This window comes from Columba livia, chromosome 3 (genome assembly GCF_036013475.1).
Source record: "Columba livia isolate bColLiv1 breed racing homer chromosome 3, bColLiv1.pat.W.v2, whole genome shotgun sequence".
Classification (NCBI taxonomy): domain Eukaryota; kingdom Metazoa; phylum Chordata; class Aves; order Columbiformes; family Columbidae; genus Columba; species Columba livia.
Window position 1 is genome coordinate 33,083,219 of NC_088604.1, and position 18,574 is coordinate 33,101,792.

The following is an 18,574-nucleotide window of genomic DNA, read 5'->3' on the forward strand; positions in this document are numbered from 1 at the left end:
CTTATGAATAAGTGGCACTCTGGTTCAGAATCATCAGTGATTTTCCATATCAGGAAAAGCTGAGGGATCCCAAGGTCCATCCAGCAAAGTATTTTCAGAAAAAGATAGAGAAATATTAAAGCGTTTATGTGGTGGAAAAAAAGTCACATTGGAAGATATGTGGAGGAGAGCTACTGGAATTGGCAGCAGAGAGAAACTTTATTTACAAAGGGATAGTAAGAGAGATTTGTTGTTTAACCTAGGAAAAACAAAGTTTAGAATGGGTATCATTGCTCAGTCTAGATACATCAGGTACATAAATTCCAGTGAAAAAAGAAGTTATTTAAGCCAAAGGACAGCATTGGAAAAAAAAAAAAAAAAAAAGTATAAAATAGTAAATTAATTCTTTTTGATTAATGGATAAAAAAGTCTGTTTGACAATCAAAACAGTGAGGATCTGGAAATGTTCCCAGTCATATAGTCTCTTGGATAAAATAGCTTTAAAATTTAGTTTCAATTTTCAATAAAACAGATCAGAAGGCAGAGTAGTCAGCTATGTCAAGGTGCTTGGTTCAATTATCCGAAGTTGGGAGCAGAGTGTGAACTTGAATCTTGGTTGCTCACATCTTCTCATCATCGTTTGCCACCAGTACTCAATCACAGTGTATTTGTTCCCACCACCACTACATGTGCAAATGTCAAGCTGATATCTTATCCATTGATCGTCTATAGTTGGTGTTTTCATATCTTGTTCTGACATGTGCTCTGGCCTCATTGTAAGATTAGACCATGCAAACTGGAAAAAATGTGCATACATAGTGGGCTTACACATTCAACTACTTTAAATAATCTGGACCAAAGCAACTTGTTCAAGATAACATGGGAAGTCTGTTGAAGAATAGGAAATCAAGTCTAAACTTACTGGTCATTTTTCTGTGGGAATTCACTAGGAATTCAGAAGAACTAAGTTGAAATCTCTTTGTAATGACACCCTTACATCTTGGATGAAAAATGTTGCCCTTGGTCTGAAAATTCTTTTAACAACATTGTGATAAACAAATTCATTTCCCATTTTAGTGAACTGCTGTTTTCCTATAAAATACACTTTATTGAAAATCTTCCAAACAGCTTTTACTCCAGCATCCTAACCACTGGGGTGTGGGCTGTTTTGGAGAATGAGCAAGCCCGTCTCTTGTATTTTAAATTAAATATTTCAAAGGATGTCATTTTTATTCTTTTGTAAAATGAAACCAAATGTTCAAACATTACAATTTTTCTTAAAACAGTATTCTTATTTTCCATTCAGGAACATTTCAGCTGCCATGTAATTCACTAGGCCATGCTTCCTATAAGTGGATTAAATGTGAACTTATTAATTAGAGATCATGCAGCCACAACACTGACCCCTTGCTGCCTGCAACAATACTGTTTTGTCTTAATCACAATCACATAACTATTTCATAATATCTCTATATGCAAGATATGAGGTTATCTGACTATCCATCAACACATTTCTGTGATTTTGAAATATTTAGCACAGCTACATTTCTTTTCAATATAATCTCCATTCTTAATGCTCTGACTTCTTAATGGTATGCTTTGTTTCTGCCTTTCCTCTTATGCATTTTAGCTTGTAGTTTTTGCTATATGCTTTCACCCTCACCTCTTGGTTTTGAGCAGCTGGCTATGACATGGTACAGCAGTGCTAGACATGAGGTGGTATCATCTCTAGGAGCTCTGGAAGGGATGTTGTGTCAGTGAAACGCTCTATATCACCACTTTCAGTTCAAAAGATGTCTGCCGCCTTCTCCCCGCTACAATCCCTTTCAGTGGGCCTTGGTGGCAATGATGAGTCATAGGTATGTGCCTTCTTCCCTTTGTTTTGGAAGGTTAATTTTTCAAGGGAAGTAGTCAGAAAGCAGTGCTTGCACTTCAAGTCCATGGCTGAGCTTGAAAATTTTGAGACTGTCAGTGTCGTGTCTTGCTATGCTTAAAATACCAGCTCAGAGAAAGAAAAGGCTGCCTGGAGAAATACACCTCTCTGACATATTTCTGCATCTGGACCAGTAGAAAATACATGTGCACAGTAACATGGCTGAAAAAATCCTATAAGAAAGATGACTTTTCTAGACCCATTACAGATGAAATAGCAATGTATGTACTTACAGTGACAGTGCAACTTTATGGTCAAAAATAAAAACCAAAAGCAAAGCCCCTTAGCATCTATGGTCAATGTTCATTTAATGAAAAAGATGAAGAGGTCTGCAGATCAGTAACCTACATTGTTCAATCTTGGCATCACTGCTGTGGAGTCTTCAATGATACACAATGATTATGTATCATATTTTTAATGATGCAGATGACCTCATTTTCCCCTCCAGTATAACAACCCCACAGAGACAGAAAGCATCCTCATGGAAGAGTAGAAAGGGTTAAAAAATTGCCTTCAGTCGTAACAGTTTTGATGGAAATGTCCCAAGCCATCTTTCTCTTATTTTCATCTTTGTTGAAACCACCATGAACATCAAACTTGGTAAAGGACTTTCCAAAATATGGCATAGCTGTGGAATGTAATCAGCTATGCTGTGAAAGCTAGGCAAAGGCTGCGGTTAAAAGTGAATCTTCGTAGTCAACACTAGCCAGCATCAACTGGGAGCTAATGCTCATGCCTTCCAAGCTCGGAACTTGGCCTTACAAGCAGCTGAATATCTTTGTCAGGGAAATAGGGTGGTGCTGAGTAAATTATACACTCAATTGTTAGCACTGCCTGGTATTAAGGCTGCAAATGTTTCCTGTTATAAGATCTGGTTTCTTATAATTTTGCCAAACTAACTGTTTAGGTTGAATTTTTCCATGCATGGTATTTGCCTTCTGAATAAATCTTTCGGACAATTTCAGCCAAAAAGTTTCTGCTGTGAAGCAAGAGAAAAACATGCTATTTTTTGCTGTTAAAAAAACAAGCTTGTAACCTTTACTTTGGCAGCTCTTGTGCCCTCCTCATATATTGGTGCAGGAACTTGACATCTGGCAAAAGGGTGGTCTGTGTGTCACTGATGTGCTCTTTGCTATCATTCTGAGAAACAACCCCTAATGTAAATCTTGGAAATGTCCAATTTGTATGAACTCACTGGAAGTTTGCAAAAGCTCAACCACAAAAATCATGTAAGTTTCTGTTGTTACTGAGCTTACTCAATCTCCCCCCAGACCTTTTCTGAAGCTCTCTGGCTATACATCATTCACACAAAATAATCGGCTGTGCTGCTTCTCCTCTCATTTGAATGCCTCATTCACTAACCCCAGAATGGGCCTGTGCTGTCATCTAGCATATCCTTGGCAGATCATGGGCTTTTCTTAATACGGTCATTTCCAGGCTGAGACAGATCCAGACATCAGAAGAAAGAAAAAGAAGCTCATGTCTTGTGAATTATACACTTGTTGACACCCAGCAAGTGTCAAAGGAGAAGATGCCTTATGCAAAGGCACACAGGACACAAGCTGGACATAGGACACCACTGAAATGCAAGTGGCACAAGTAAGAGAGGTGGATGCAGGTGCATAGCAGAGACTAGTAAAAGATGGGAACTCAACCTGGCTGGTCAAAAAACTAGGTCTTGAAACCAAAGAAGGAAATCTAGAGTCAAAACAAAATACATGTGAAATGGAGGGTAAAAGAGACTGGTAGGCAGAGCTGCATTTCTTGTGACTGAAAATTAGCAGGACAAATCAAAGGATGTTTGGGTTAAAAAGTAGGAGTCTATGAATAATAAAGTCCAGATGAAAATCTCATAAAGTAGTCAGATTTCTGAGGAAAATAGTGTTTCTAAGGAGAAAATAAATCCTTTAGTAGCAAGCCCCCTTTTCAGCACGGAATAAGAGGTCCTGCAGTGACCTGTCAAAGCCACTGACATTTTATATCATGTTTCTGTACTACTGGCCCACACTTAGGACAGAAACTAATTATTGCTGTCCATCACTTCATTATCTCAAGCATCAAAATTAGGGGCTAATTTACAGGTGACAGTGAAAAGCAAAACACCTGTTATCAGGAGGCAAAACACATCATACCTGAATCCACACATAAATTAAGAAAAAATGTTAAGGACCCATAAGGTGAAAATATTTTAAAATTTCTGATCTAAAGTTTGCAGCTTTTCTGACAGTTCATGTGGACATTACACAATGAAATTTATAGCTTTCATTTTAATTTTGACAACCTAAGGAAACTGCATAAAAATAATAAAATAATAATGTAAAGTTGAAAAATCAGGTTTTTAACCAACCATCTCTGTTATTATTCAATTTTCCTTCTCTATCAATGCAAGCCTTCCTTATGTGCTAAATGAGACAGGGATTCTGTATGAAGAATATTAAATGATGATTGAATTGACCTAACATGTAAGCATAAACTGAGCAAATGTTTTTAGCATTTCATAATTTGGAGTGATTTTGCAACTGAAATGCAAAGTTTGAGGCTCAATTTTAGCAGAAACTTCTCATCTTTCTCTCTCTTCTCCAAATAATAGACAAACAGGGTTACTAAGTTAAAAACACAAGAGTCAAAAATGTCCAGAGATTAAACTGAGTACATGATGTTAACTCTTCCTGATGCTATGTAAATACCACAACAGAGTTTTCTTCCACTTAGCAAAACAATAAAGATATATAATTCTGAATTTCTGTTACCTAATGTGCATACAACCTGAGGGGTTTGTTTCTTTTCTTCTTAGTTTGTCTTGTTTGTATTCCTAATTTATCCACTTCAACAAAACTTCTCAGTGAGGGTGCCAGAGCACTGGAACAGGCTGCCCAGGGAAGTTGTGGAGTCTCCTTCTCTGGAGACATTCAAAACCCGCCTGGACATGTTCCTGTGCGACCTCACCTAGGCATTCCTGCTCCAGCAGGGGGATTGGACTAGATGATTTTTGAGGTCCCTTCCAATCCCAAACATACTGTGATACTGTGTGATACTGTGATCTACCATTTATATATTTCTAAGAACACTGAAATTCATGGCTTAAAGGTGTAACAAAATTCCTATCACAGATTTAGGTGGATCTACCTTTTATCGTACAGTAATGTATTAATTTTGTGTATTTGTAAACTGTATTTGTTCTTCAGTCTTTCAGGCTTAAGTAACTGTCAGAGTAGTGAGGAGCAAAAGGGAATGTCAGTTGTGTGGGACAAAGTAATATAAATCCTGTACGAAATTTATGCTAACAAGTATACCAGTAAATACTGTAACAATAATGAACCCATTTGAAAAGTATTATGAAAACCTTATGGGGACCTATGGCAGTGATAAGAATCAGGAGTTCAGCACTGCTTTTTAGAAAAAATTTTAACTCTCTATTGCAAATACATTATGTTTGACTCATTTAAAACTCAAAAAATTCATGGTATCCATGTAATATCTGTGATACGTAACAATGGGATGCAAATATAGCTTCCTAGACTGCTCATTACTGAATGATTGTCACAGAATCGTAGCGGTTGAGGTTCGAAGGGACCTCTGGAGGTCAGCCGGTTCAAATCCCCTGGTCAGTCAGAGCCACCTACAGACAGTTGCCCAGACTCATGTCCAGATGGCTTTTGAATATCACTAGGGAAGGACATTCCTCAACCTCTCTGGGCAACCTGTGAAAGCGCCAAATCACACTCACAGTAAAAAAGTGTTTCCTGATGTTCAGGGGGTGCTTCCTGTGTTTCTGATTGTGTCCATCGCCTCTGATCCTGTCACCGGGCACCACTGAAACGACCCTGGTTCCTTCTCCTTTACACCCTTCCTTCCTATAACGTAGTTATTTATTATACTTTAATAAGATTCCATCCATACACATGGAAGGAATTGTTCTTTTCTATTAATTAAACCATAAAGAATAATAAAAGTATATGTATATTTAGAATGCCCTGTATGCTGTCCCCTTCAAATACTTTGACTATTCAAGAAGATAAATTTCAAATGTTAATAACATTGTCATACGTCTGGTAGCTTTTGGAGAGAAAAAAATAGCTTGTAGATTCAACTTATTTATATTTTTTCTTCTTAAATTTTACTTTGGCTTTTTAAACAAATATTTAAAAGAGGGGAAATTTGGTTTTTTCTTCTTAAAATTATTTTTTTAACAAAACATTTATGTTCAGAGTTTACTCCAGCATTTTTCACAAAGGTGTTGCAAACTACAGACTACAAAACTTTTTGGATGGCCAAGCAGCAACGTTTCAAATAGAGGGAAGTCTAATGGAAACATCACTGCATCATAAAAAATTGTGTTGCGCTGGGTGTCCACTTTCTAGAATAACAGCAGTTGACACACAAGTGCTTAAACATGATTTTCTTAAATTATATACTGAAATGTTATAAATTACACTTGCATAGGAGCACTAATAGATAGACCCAGAAAACCATTGTTGACTGCAATGAAAATACTTCAATACTTGATCTGCTGCTGAAAGTGACTGTAAACAGGCCTAGTCGCAAAGCATTCTAAACACAAAGCAGGCACTGTGTTGCCATCCTTAGATTTATTTTCCATGATACCTTAAAATAACATCAGTAAACCATAACTGGCAGATGAAACTTTCCTATGAAACTCTCTTTTCCTGAGAATTTTGTATAATGCTCTTTAACCACAACTTTGTTTTCCATTTCTTCCAAGAAACATTAAGTCCTCTCCAAACTCTCCAGAACTGAACCTCGTATTATTTGTTCTGGTCCCTATCACTGTAACTCACCCTGCAAACATATTAATAGCTCTTCTGTGGCAGTTTCCGGGCTGTGCTTGGCTTCTCCAATAAGCAGCCAAAGAAATTAAATCCCAGTAAAAGTTTTGAGATTTTCTCACACAGACACGGAGACTGAGAACCTGAACCTTGGAAATGGCAGGGCTTCTTTGCACAAAAGCTGAGACAAAGACGAGCCTACAGCATCTTCTAACCTCATTCTCAAGGTAACCAGAAGCTGATTTTAAACCTAGAGTAGGTTAAAAAGTTTCATATTTGTGGCATACAGATAATAAAAAATGAAGAAACCCCATGAAAAATAGACAAATATGTGATATCTGTCCTAATACCAACTCACACACAGATGGGCACTTTGAATACTTTTTCCTCTGTTGATTCATAAGATTTTGTTGCAGTCCTCCTGAATCTAAAAGAGAGAGGATAGTGAAGGTGCGCAACATAAATTCAAATTAAGAATAAAGCATAAACAGGGAATGGAATAACCATTTATCTTCGATTGCATATGCTGTGCCAGTGCCTCATACAGGCTACTTGAGAGGTGAAGGTCCTTCCAGCCTGGACAAGAAGAGGAGGCAGTACTGCAGAACTCACACTTGCACCACACAGTCCAAGAAGATAAATGAGATGACCTGCTTAAGCATAACACAAAGGAGAGAGCTCAAGAAAAATTCCGATAGAAGTGGATCAAAGGGTGGGACACTGATTCTTCTGAGATAAGCAACATGTTGAAGCAGCTATAGAAGAATGCCTGATTTTTAAGTACAGGCGTGAGTTTATGTCTTACTCTTTTCTTTCAGAAGTGTTTAAAGTGCAAATAATTTTTGATGATGACCTTGATAAAGCAAATGATATTATATCCCTGTGTGCTATTCTGGTCTATCAATAAAGTGATTTCTGTGTGGTCTGACAAAGACAGGGCACATGTTCCTTTGAGAATGATGGATGAATCAAAGGAGGGAAACAGCAAACTTTCATCATGCCTTTTGAAGTGACGATCTGCAGTCAACCCCTTTGAAGTAGGTATGACATAGGAATTATGTAGGAATGACTTAGGCTGGCATAGGAATTGTGGGCATTCATATCTGCCAAGGTACCATGCTGCCTCATTAGGAGAGTGATCAGGACCTGTTTGGCAAGAAACAAAAGGGATGTTGAAATGGCTTCTGCCAGAAGGAGTCTAAGCTTTCCTCAATTCATCAGTCTCTGCTTGGTTTCACTGGCCCCCACTGGGATAACTTCAGTAGCCAAGTGCTGCTGAAATGAAAGAGCGCTATGAAAAGTGTTACACAGTTTGATTACCAGTGGAAGAAGATTACTTAATCCAGTCACAGAAATTATTCTATGCTGCTTTTCTTATAATACCCATATCCTTCTCCTCTTTCATATTGCTTCTCTACTTGTAATTCCTGTATGAATAGCTGGACAGTAAGCCATCATTAATTATGTTCTGATTGGCAGACTCAGTGGGAAGCATCTTGCCTATGTTGACAGGTGCACATAGTCACGATGAGGTCTGTCTGGCTCTTAGTGGGGAACAGAGCTGCCTGTGCACTGGAAACCATTCATACACAATAGCACAGGATTAGCTTTGTTGACCCAGCTCTCCTTCCTGAGAGGAAGCATGTATCAGTACAACCACATGTCAACATGTCTGAACAGGTTCTGAACCAAAGCTGTCTTGGACCCACCAGCCCAGACTCTAGAACAGCTGGTCTATGCTTCTTTGTGTCTGACTATAGATGCTTTGTAACTCCCAGCCCAGAAGAACTGGATTTTGAGTGATTGGGGAGTAGTAATGTTTTTTTCCAGTAAATTTCCTGTTACTCTTTGCTGCTGTGTCAAGAAAACTTACTTCTTGTTCCAGGCATCCATCTCAATAGGCGTGGGTAACCAGATGCAGAATATGTATCACTGAGTTAATAGAAAAAGATGTTTCAGTTGTCAACACGCAGTCATAACAATAATTAAAGTCCAAACCCTTTTAATGAAGGTTTATGCTATGAGTAATCTCACACATGTTCTTCATAGTGACTTCAATATTTTAGTTCTCTCAGTCACTTGAATTTTCAAATTAGATTTTATTTATATGTGGCATTTGATGGCAAAACCATGTGGAGGCTTTCTGGTTTCATATGTGACTGAAGGATAAAACAATTCCCACTCTAAGAAACAAAACAGCAGTGTGCTAGCTTAGATAGAGAGATGGCTACTCTGAAAGCCTGGGAGGTGGCTGGTGTTAGCTAGCACAGCATAATAACTCATGTACCCTATATTTCTTACCCAGTTTGATTTCTACAAGATTTGTGTTCAGGAGTGTTAACACTTGGTGTTCAATGACATTGTCAGATGTGCCAGTAAATCAGGCATATTATCATACACTGAACTAAAGAATCGATGTTCCATAAGCGAGTGTTATTCCTGCTCTGACCTGCTAAATGAGAAAAGGGTCCTGATAAAAAAACTAACATGTGATCCACTATCAAAGGCTCCATCCACAAACAAACCTAATTCTGCTTTTCAAAACTTTTAACTGCTGGACTTTACAATAATATTATTTTGAAGTTTGAATATGTGAGTAGTGCACATGTGGGATATGCATATTTACCATGAGTCATCTCAAAGAAATATCGTTTAAACCATGAAAATAATCATGAGGAAATACGTGTATCTGTGCTAGTGTTCAGTGTATCTACTAAAAAATACATGCAGTTTTACAACATTTAAAAAGCAGATAACATTGTTGTTACATAAAACAGAAACAGCTTGCATCTAAAATATTACCTCTATACATTTAATCCATTCTAGGGTTTAGTGGGGCTGTCTGTGAAACAACTCTGTATTAAATCCATATTTTTACATTCTGCAAAGTATTAAAATTATTTCAACAGAACAGTGGAGTTACATTGCTCCATGGCTCATGAGGAACAAATATTGCCAGCTGAAATGTTTGGCTAAGGTTGAAATACCAATACCAACCACAAGCATGCATTTAATCTCCTCGGGACACTTTGTTGAAGAGGAAAGACTGGGGAGTTCTCTTGAGACTGGCTTTATAAAGTCTTTCTTTTTAAAAAATAAATCAGTATCAAACCTATGTTGATGTCACAGCCTGATTTATGGTTAATCAGTTCAGGATTATGGTCTTTGTACTACATCATATTTTGAAGTGCCAGTGAAAAACTGAAGGAACAATATCATTAAATACTGTGAGAACGTTGCTCAGTTTAAATGGTAGTGGCTGGCATTAAGGTATTTTCACTTTTCAAGTAGAAGATTTTAAATGGGAAGAGCATCATAACAATGCTACTAGTTAAGCGCAGTTGAGAGAAAGAGCTCTACTCTTTATTTATTCTAACATGCACATTCTGACAGAACTGGATTAGGGACTGATTTCCTATGCTGTTACACTGGCAGATTTAGTCTGTTATTCCCTATCAGGGGAGTTGTGATCAGCAACAAAGAGCGGGCTGGAAGCAGAGTCAAAATTCAATTAAACATTAGCCCAATTGCAGCCAAAAAAGCATGTCTGACTGGCATCTGATATCAGTGATGACAATCCCATACCCTTTTCTCACCATTCCCCTTTACATTCCCCATTACAATGTTGTTAAACCAGGCTAGCTCATTTGATGTGATTTTCCCACTGCTATAATTGCATTGTTTATTGTTCAAGGAAATATAGTGTTTACTTTTATAACAATGCTTTAAACACAAATGATAACACTGTTTGCTCCAACTTTCTGGCATTCCCAGTAGATGATGGCCAATCTCTCTTTTAACCCTACAAAAAAAAAAAAAAAAAAAAAAGAGTATCATATGTATTTTCCTTTACCTTTTGAGCAGTAATTCCTTGTAATCCTTCTACAGTGCCTAGAACAGAGAATGGCAAAACTTCCTTAAGAATCAGTGTATTATTCTGTAGAGGTAAAGTAATTTTGGCCAGAGTGGTTCTTATGGCAGAGCATTGACAGCACTTTTCCATTATGCCTGCGTTCCACCAGGAGATATAGCATGCCAGGGCAGACTCCTGATCTTTCAAATTAAGGAAGTGGCACTAAATATTTTTCAGTTATAGGATTAATTTCAGTGGATATGTGTGTATTGCTTTTTTTCCCTTTACACTCTAGAACTAGAAATTAGTTAAAACATCTACCTTTTTAAAAGATAATGTGTATTTTTAAAGAAACAGATAACAGAGTACCAGTATATAATCAAAACTATCAGGAGATGCATAGATTTCAATGTGATGCTGTTACGTTTATGTTTTGGTGAGTTGTTCAATGAAAAAGAGGTTGGATTTCATTTTTCTGAGTATATTGACAGCAAAATACATGGCCCATCTGCATAAGTACTTATGAGGAAAAAAAATGATGGTTTCATGTTCTCAATACCTCTAACAGTAGAAAACATGTTTCTGAAGAGGCACAAAAATTCAAACTACAATAAATATGGAAAATAATTATTTTCTTTGCTTCCCTAAATGCGCTGGAAGGGCAAATAAATATATGAATGACACAATAATGGTGTGAATAAAGACCAGTCAGCAGGACTACTAGCAGAGGTATTCAGGTTGTTATTATCATACATTTATATCCCTGTAATATGCTCTGTGCGTCACTGAATAGCAGAGGAACCTTAGTTCAAGCAGATTATGCTTTGAATAAAGTTGACAGATACTATAGCAAAGGGAAGTTGTGTGATATTGGCAAACGTCTCAGTCTTGAGAAAACCAAAGGAAGAAGTGATGAAAGGGGAGGACTGGATAAGAAGAAAAATTAGTTTATGTGAGTAAATCCTGCAAGATGAAGAAAAAAAGAGATATTTACTACATCAATCAACCTTCATCTGAGCTTCACAGTTTGACTGGCCCAGCTATACAAACTGGCAGTCTCTTCCCTTCAATGACATTCAAATATAATTGCTTCTGACCCCTCAAACTAGCCACCAGGTGATTGTTTGCATTATGGAAGAGAAGATCTGATCTGAGTCCTGACCACACGTCAAATCCATGTTATGGATCTTCCAGAAATCTTTATAACCACTTTCTTATCACAATGCAATTCACATGTTTTTTGCTTTCTTAATGTTTGTTTTGCATAGTACTAATAGAACCATTTTTAGAGAACGATTATATAGCAGATCATCTCTCTAGAGCTGCTACATATATAGGGAGCAAAAATAAGAAATGGAAAAGCAGTAAAAGTAGAATGATGTCTTCAGCCCTGTTCTCATGAAGCAAAACAAAACAAAAAAAAACAACACACACACAAACAAACCCTATCTACCTAGTAAAGCATGTTTTTCTCTAGTTCTTGTTGTATTATTTTATAACCATGCTGTTTGAGAAATGCAGCCATGATAGACTGTTCAGAAATGAACTCATAAAAGCTAGTGTTATTTATACTAAATTAAAATCTTATGTATGAGTCACACAAGGTAAGGACTTACTTTAATTAGTAACGATATGTTGCAAGTATTTTAATAGTTCAGACACTTCTTTGCATACCCTTACGTTAAATTACAATACTGGCAACATTTCATCTTTTAAGTCTTTATGGTTTATGAAGTTGTTACTGTCCGATATACAAACTATGTTCCAAAACCTTGAAAGCTGTGAATTTCCTTAAATTCCCAGTCTTTTACTTAGATGAGACGCCTAATGACGTCAGCAGAACTGTTCACTGGGAAAGGCCTGTAAACCTCAAGGCTTTGTAAAACCTGGGTTTAATTAGTTTATCGCTGAAGTACAATCCCCTCTAAGAACAAATGGAGACCTCCGGCATACAGAAAGCAATTAAGATTTTGGAAGTCATGCATGTCTGTCTGGTGGATTTGCTACCACATAATATACTAGGTCATTAAACATCATGTTCAAGTACTTTAAAAGTCTGCCAATTGCTCTTAGGAATTACCATACATTTTAACAAACAGTAACTTAGTTCTTCAACACGAAGTTAAAAGAAGGACAAATTTCAATTTTCAAGTATGTCACACTATGAATTATTAGTTTTTAAAAACAAAAAATATTGCTCTCTTTGTTAAATATGGTAATATTTCAGAGTTACATTTTGGTTCTATACTTCAACCAGAACCACTTCATGTTTTTCACCAGAGAATCATACCATTACAAAGAGTAGCTTCCCTGATGGAGTTGCCTGATTTAGTTTTAACATGCTGCTGTGCCTCACTTGCATATGTATTTGAAGCTGAAGACTCTGGAAAGCTCATCTTTGCTTTCTTTACTCCCCAAATGGATCATTTTAGGGTTTATATAAAATAGAAATATTTCTACAGGGTATGTGACAAATGTGGCAAACATCTGTAATTTGATAATTAAACTTAAGATTGGAGTAAAATTTCAGATCCCTGCTCCAAAATACATGCAAGATTAACCTTAGCAATACATACAACATGGACCTCAGCCTGCTTCTCATATAGTGCCTAGCCATTGCACTACTTTTTATTTATTATTTTGAGCAAGAAGAACAGTGACATACTGGAGTGTCTCAAGCAGGCATGCCAAGTTAGGCTGTTGGAGCACATGAAATGAAAGAAGAGGCTGAGGTAGCTGGGTGTGTTCAGAGGAGGCCTTAGAGGAGATCTTACTGATGCCTACAACTATCCGATAAGATAATGTGAAGAGGGTGGACCCAAATTCTTAGGAGTGCACAGATAGGATGAGAGGCAAAATGCAGAAGATGGAAAATTTGCGTTTAATATAAGGGAAAAAAAGATAACAGTGAGGATGTCCAGAATCTGGACCAGGCTTCCCAAAAATACTTTCCTCCCTTGTAGGGATGTAAAACCCAGCTGGACATGACCCTCAGCAGCCTCATCTGGCTGTGCCTGCCTTGGGCAGGGTGTTAGACAAGATGACTTCCATAGGTCCTTTCCAGCCTAGGTGATTTTATGGTTCTATGGAAAAATACTACAATAGATTTCATAAAAAAAAGATTTTGATTAAAAAAATTTTCACTGAAGTACTCCCTTCACTGAAGAGAGAAATTCCACCTAGCTTATGCAGACAGGACATTATTCCCACTTTTATCTTTAAAACACAATCTTCTAAGGCATGGTGGGAAAATGGAATTTGAAATGTACTACATGGTTTAAAAACTTCATATGTAGGACAGAAAGAGAGCCAGAAACTACCAACACCCTCTAGCTACTGTTTCTTGCTTCCTTGCTTCAGGTGAGACCCCTGGCTGCACTGAAGAATGAGGAAGAGGGAAGAAAAGAAGAGGTAGAAAATAAAGTTCCACAATAGCCACACGTAGGCTTCTCTTTCCCTTCCTTTTTGCACTCTTGTTTCTGACAAACAAAATCACTCTGCAAGTGAGATATAAGAAGTGAACTGAAGAGGATATTTTCTCTTTCAGTGAAATAAAACAGCACTTTTTCCTTGCAAATAGACAGTAAGTAATGTCCTCTAAATTTAAGCTGATACTTCCTTACAGAAGTCTGAATTTACAAGGCAGGGGAGAATATAGTTTTTCAAATGAGATGGATGTGAGTCTCAAACTGTCAAGGTCAGCAAAAAATACTGCAATACTCTACATGAGGGACTATTAAATGTCCTGGCTCTGTGGTGACCCACAGTAAAGCTGTGTTCACAAATGCTTGGTTGGAAGGACTGGTCCTCCTGTTAAAATCAACAGGATCAATCCTTTAGCTCTTGAGTCAACAGACAGGCTTGAGGAAAGACTTTATATAAATATGGTCTCAAATTTATTGAACTATATAGAGCTGCATACAGCAAAACTGTATACTCTAAACATCTACAGAAGGTCAAACACAATCCCACATCTAAACCGAGTTTAAAAACTGATACTGTGGACTGAGTTCTCGACTGCATTCGATCCGATTCGATTCAGTGGCAAACAATGACAGGACAAGGGGTAATGGGATCAAGCTGGAACACAAGAGGTTCCACTTAAATTTGAGAAAAAACTTCTTCTCAGTAAGGGTGACAGAGCTCTGGAACAGGCTGCCCAGGGAGGTTGTGGAGTCTCCTTCTCTGGAGACATTCAAAAACCGCCTGGACATGTTCCCGTGCGACCTCACCTAGGTGTTCCTGCTCCAGCAGGGGGATTGGACTAGATGATCTTTTGAGGTCCCTTTCAATCCCAAACATACTGTGATACTGTGTGATACTGTGATCCCACACTGTTGCTGCTGGACAGTGCAAGAATGACTTAGAATGATCCTGTTATTATATGATGTGATTTTGTATGCAACTTTGATATGAAACCAATCAAGTTATATACAGTAAAGAATACATTCTTTCCATGTTAGTAATTCATTCAAATTTTGGACATTTTTACACCTTTTTTTTAAAATAAAATGAAGACATTCTTCCTGGAAACACTAGCATATCTGCTTTTTCAGATGAACATGAAATTAAGCCATGAAATATATACAGTACCTAATCAGGAATCCATGAATAATTGTACATTATTTCATAATTTCAGATCTGGTTTATGCCTTAACATACGATGACTATTTTATTATGTTTACACACTTGGAATGCCCTAGAACTGTGTCATTGCATGACATCTAGCACATATTCTTCTTTTGCTCAGGTTGTCATGTCTTTCTTCATACCAAAGAGAAAGCAGTGATATTGAAAATGAAATGCCTAAGGCAAAGCTTTCATCAAGTGCAGCAGTTTATGGAGACCAATTTGAAAGTGAACATAGATGGAATTATGAAAAAGTAGCATTTTTTATTGGAGCATTTAAAACTATTGAAGCCAACATTCCTTTGCTTTAGTGGAAGTGCATTCATTCTACAATCTTATTTTAGTAACAGATTTTTCATCCAGCAATATTAAAATAGCTCCACACCTCACAAATCCTCTGCAGAACAATTCTCACCCTCCTCCTCTTTCCTGGCATCAGTGGTGAACTGCTTTTCCTACTGAGATTGGGATCTACTTAGAGAAAAAGAAAGGGAGACTTCCTTTACTCCCTGAATTTTCATTTGGGTTATGCCAAATACTTGTTCTAGTACTAATTTATACAAGCTGAGATGGGGGAAGAAGATGTTATAATTTATGCAACTAGAAAACAACTTCAAAATATGTGCACAGTATATGAAATCAGCATTGTGTTACATGGCACACCTCCCACCTGTTGTCAGGAAGTTGAAACAGGGAGGCATTTATGTCCTTATTGTGATCACAGATGTGACCATAGTCTAATGTAGAGCTATGCAGGCTAGCTGAGAATCCTGTAGGCTGCTGAGGGAACTAAGGGTGACACTAAACAAACATGAGGTAGCAGATTCGTTCTTTGTTTGGGAGAGTTACTGAGTGTATCCCAGATCTTTTAGCTTAAACTATTTTTCAAGTATTGCATGTCTTAAAATAATTTTTGCAAAATTTACAAATTTAGTCTGAATTTACTGATCAGTTGTTAATAAATTTGTTTTATATGTCTATAACCACATAACTGTAGCGGGGGGGGAAGTGATAGAGTGGGCACTTGTGCATGCAGATTTTCTTTTTTCCTTTAACCAGTGGAATTCAAATGTACGCTGGAGACTCCTGAATTTACCCTTTGGCATTGTTCATGGAAAAAAAGAAAAAAAACGTTGCTTCACCAGCTTGCTTTCTGCCAACGGCTATGTGAAGATAAGGTCTGACATAAGGGCTTTAGAGGCATCACTTTCAGTTTTTGTACATCCACATGGGTACATAAACTGTTTGAGAGGCAGGATCGTCACATCTCAGTCAACTGTGAATATTTGACACAGTGTCTTCCATCTCTCTCTTGAGTGTCATCAAGCTGTAAGATTTCATGAGGTGAAGTGTTAGGATTCTCCAACAGGAGTTGGAGCTGTTCCGCTGTTCTGCTTTGCATAAACTGTTTAAAGAGAAACTTAAGAAGAGATATTAAGGACATAAGGATGGGAATTGCCCCCTTCTTCGGTGCTTTGGATGTTCATCTGGCAGGTGGGATTCTAGGGACTCGTCTCACTTTGCTTTAAACATCCACTGTGTCCACATGTCTCTATGTTACACTTGTGCCTCCTGTCAGGACTCACTCCACATTCAGGAAAAAGAAACAAACATCCTAAAGTTTAAAGCACCTGAACTGTTGTTATAATACATCTAAGAGGAAGATACTGGCTATAGAGGCCTCAACCCTGTGGTTATTCCAAAGTGGAAAAGAGCATAATGGTGGTTATCCAGTTCTAGTCAAGAGTCAGAGGCAAGTTCTGTTTAGACATTTAGATCATGCAGGTAAGTAGAATAAGTGGTACTTGTATTTCATTTTCTCACTTTTTTCTCTCAAAGACACCTGTAGTTTTCTATGTTAGATGTTATGAACAAATGTTTGCATCTGCATTTTATTTGCCCTGGCATAAGTCTAACTGGAAAGCAGCAAATCATCCCTCAGCCAGGAACATGACAAATATATAAACTAGACATCTGAGACACTTGAACAAATGTCTGTATCTGCCCAGCTCAGCATCCACTGGTGTTAAAGAGTAAGAAATTGCCTCTGTGATCTGTGTGAGTCAGGTGAAGATCTGGCATTGTGGAGGGCAGTGTAGACAGAAGTGTGTTCTGTGATGTTAAAGGTTGTCTGACATACAGTAAAAAAGCCTGATGGCGTAAGGAGAGGATGCATATTTAGGTCTTGAAGGTCGAAGAAAAATGTCATGGTTTTTTTAGAACTCATAAGGTGAATCACATTCTCAAAGTGCTTATTTATTTCTTGCTGTTATTTAAAGGAAGCTGAGGATATCAAGTTGCAGGCATCTGAATTTAATCAGAGGAATCTGACTTTTATGTAAAGATGAATGCTATTTCAAGTGTGTGTAAAAGCATCTCAGAAAAGGAGATCTCTTCTGCTCTTAGAACGGCATATAGCCTGGCCATTAAGGCATTTCCTTGAAATGAGTTCAAAACTGTAGTGGCTCCAAGTATGAGTGAAAAGTCTAACCTTGAACTAGTGAGCAAAAGGGAGAGAAAGAGAACAACAGCAGTCTGAGGAATTTTTATTTTGTAAGCCTTCTTTCTTTGTTTTACTTAGAATATACGAAATGTTTCATCTCAGGCCAAATGCAATGTGTTCTACTGAATTAAACTATTTTTACTCCATTTTCATTTCAGCAAGGATGAGAAACAAAAAAAATGTTTGTAATCTGGTCCAAACTTTTTTTCTATCTTGGCTGTTAAAAAGAGAAAGCATCTATTCAAACAGCCATAAAGTCCTGATATTGATCTCATACCAGACTAAATCAGGAATGATTCCAATGAAGTTATTTGGATTTTTTGGTATAAAATAGTGCTGTATAAATGAAATCAGAATCAGGTCTTGATAACAGTCCCCATGTAGAAGAAACATGCTGAAACTTCATGTGAAAATACATTTCTGGGAAAAAAATAAAAAAAGACACAAACCAAAACCAACCAGACAAACAGCTAAACAAATTTATTCCAAGCTAAAGCTAAATCAGCTAAGCTAAATCAGCTAAGCTAAGTTGTAGCAAATTAATTATTCCAGATTAAAATATATATATTTTTTAAAATGACAAATTGATGTCCTCACACAGAGACATTATGTAATGGTTATTGTGAAGTAGCTGTTTCAGATAGCTACTAGCCAAGGCAAACCTTACCCAGGGTACATTCCTTCCCTTTTTCAGTGGGTGACCACCTTAACTTTTCTGTGTTCTCCTTTCTTCTTTAGAGTGATTTTCCCCCTCCCTTGCTTCTTCTAGATTACTTTTACCTCTTCACCTTTCTTGTAAGTCTTCATTACAGAAAGGAGTCTACATGATTTTTATTTCACATTTAGAGCAACTTTCACAAGTGAAAGAAAAACTGTTCAGAATAGACAAA

The 18,574-nt window shown here is 37.3% G+C and overlaps 1 long non-coding RNA gene across 1 annotated transcript in view; it reads right to left on the reverse strand.

Moving 5' to 3' along the window:
* The window catches only part of LOC135578998 (uncharacterized), a 90,740-nt gene that overhangs the window by 27,169 nt on the left and 44,997 nt on the right, over positions 1-18,574 (reverse strand). Inside the window, exons 3-4 of the long non-coding RNA XR_010471204.1 lie at positions 10,553-10,590; positions 1-8,631 (exon numbers count right to left, since the gene is read on the reverse strand). The exon at positions 1-8,631 is cut by the window's left edge and continues 27,169 nt beyond it. This is a non-coding gene — a long non-coding RNA (uncharacterized LOC135578998). The remainder of the gene's footprint in view (positions 8,632-10,552; positions 10,591-18,574) is intronic.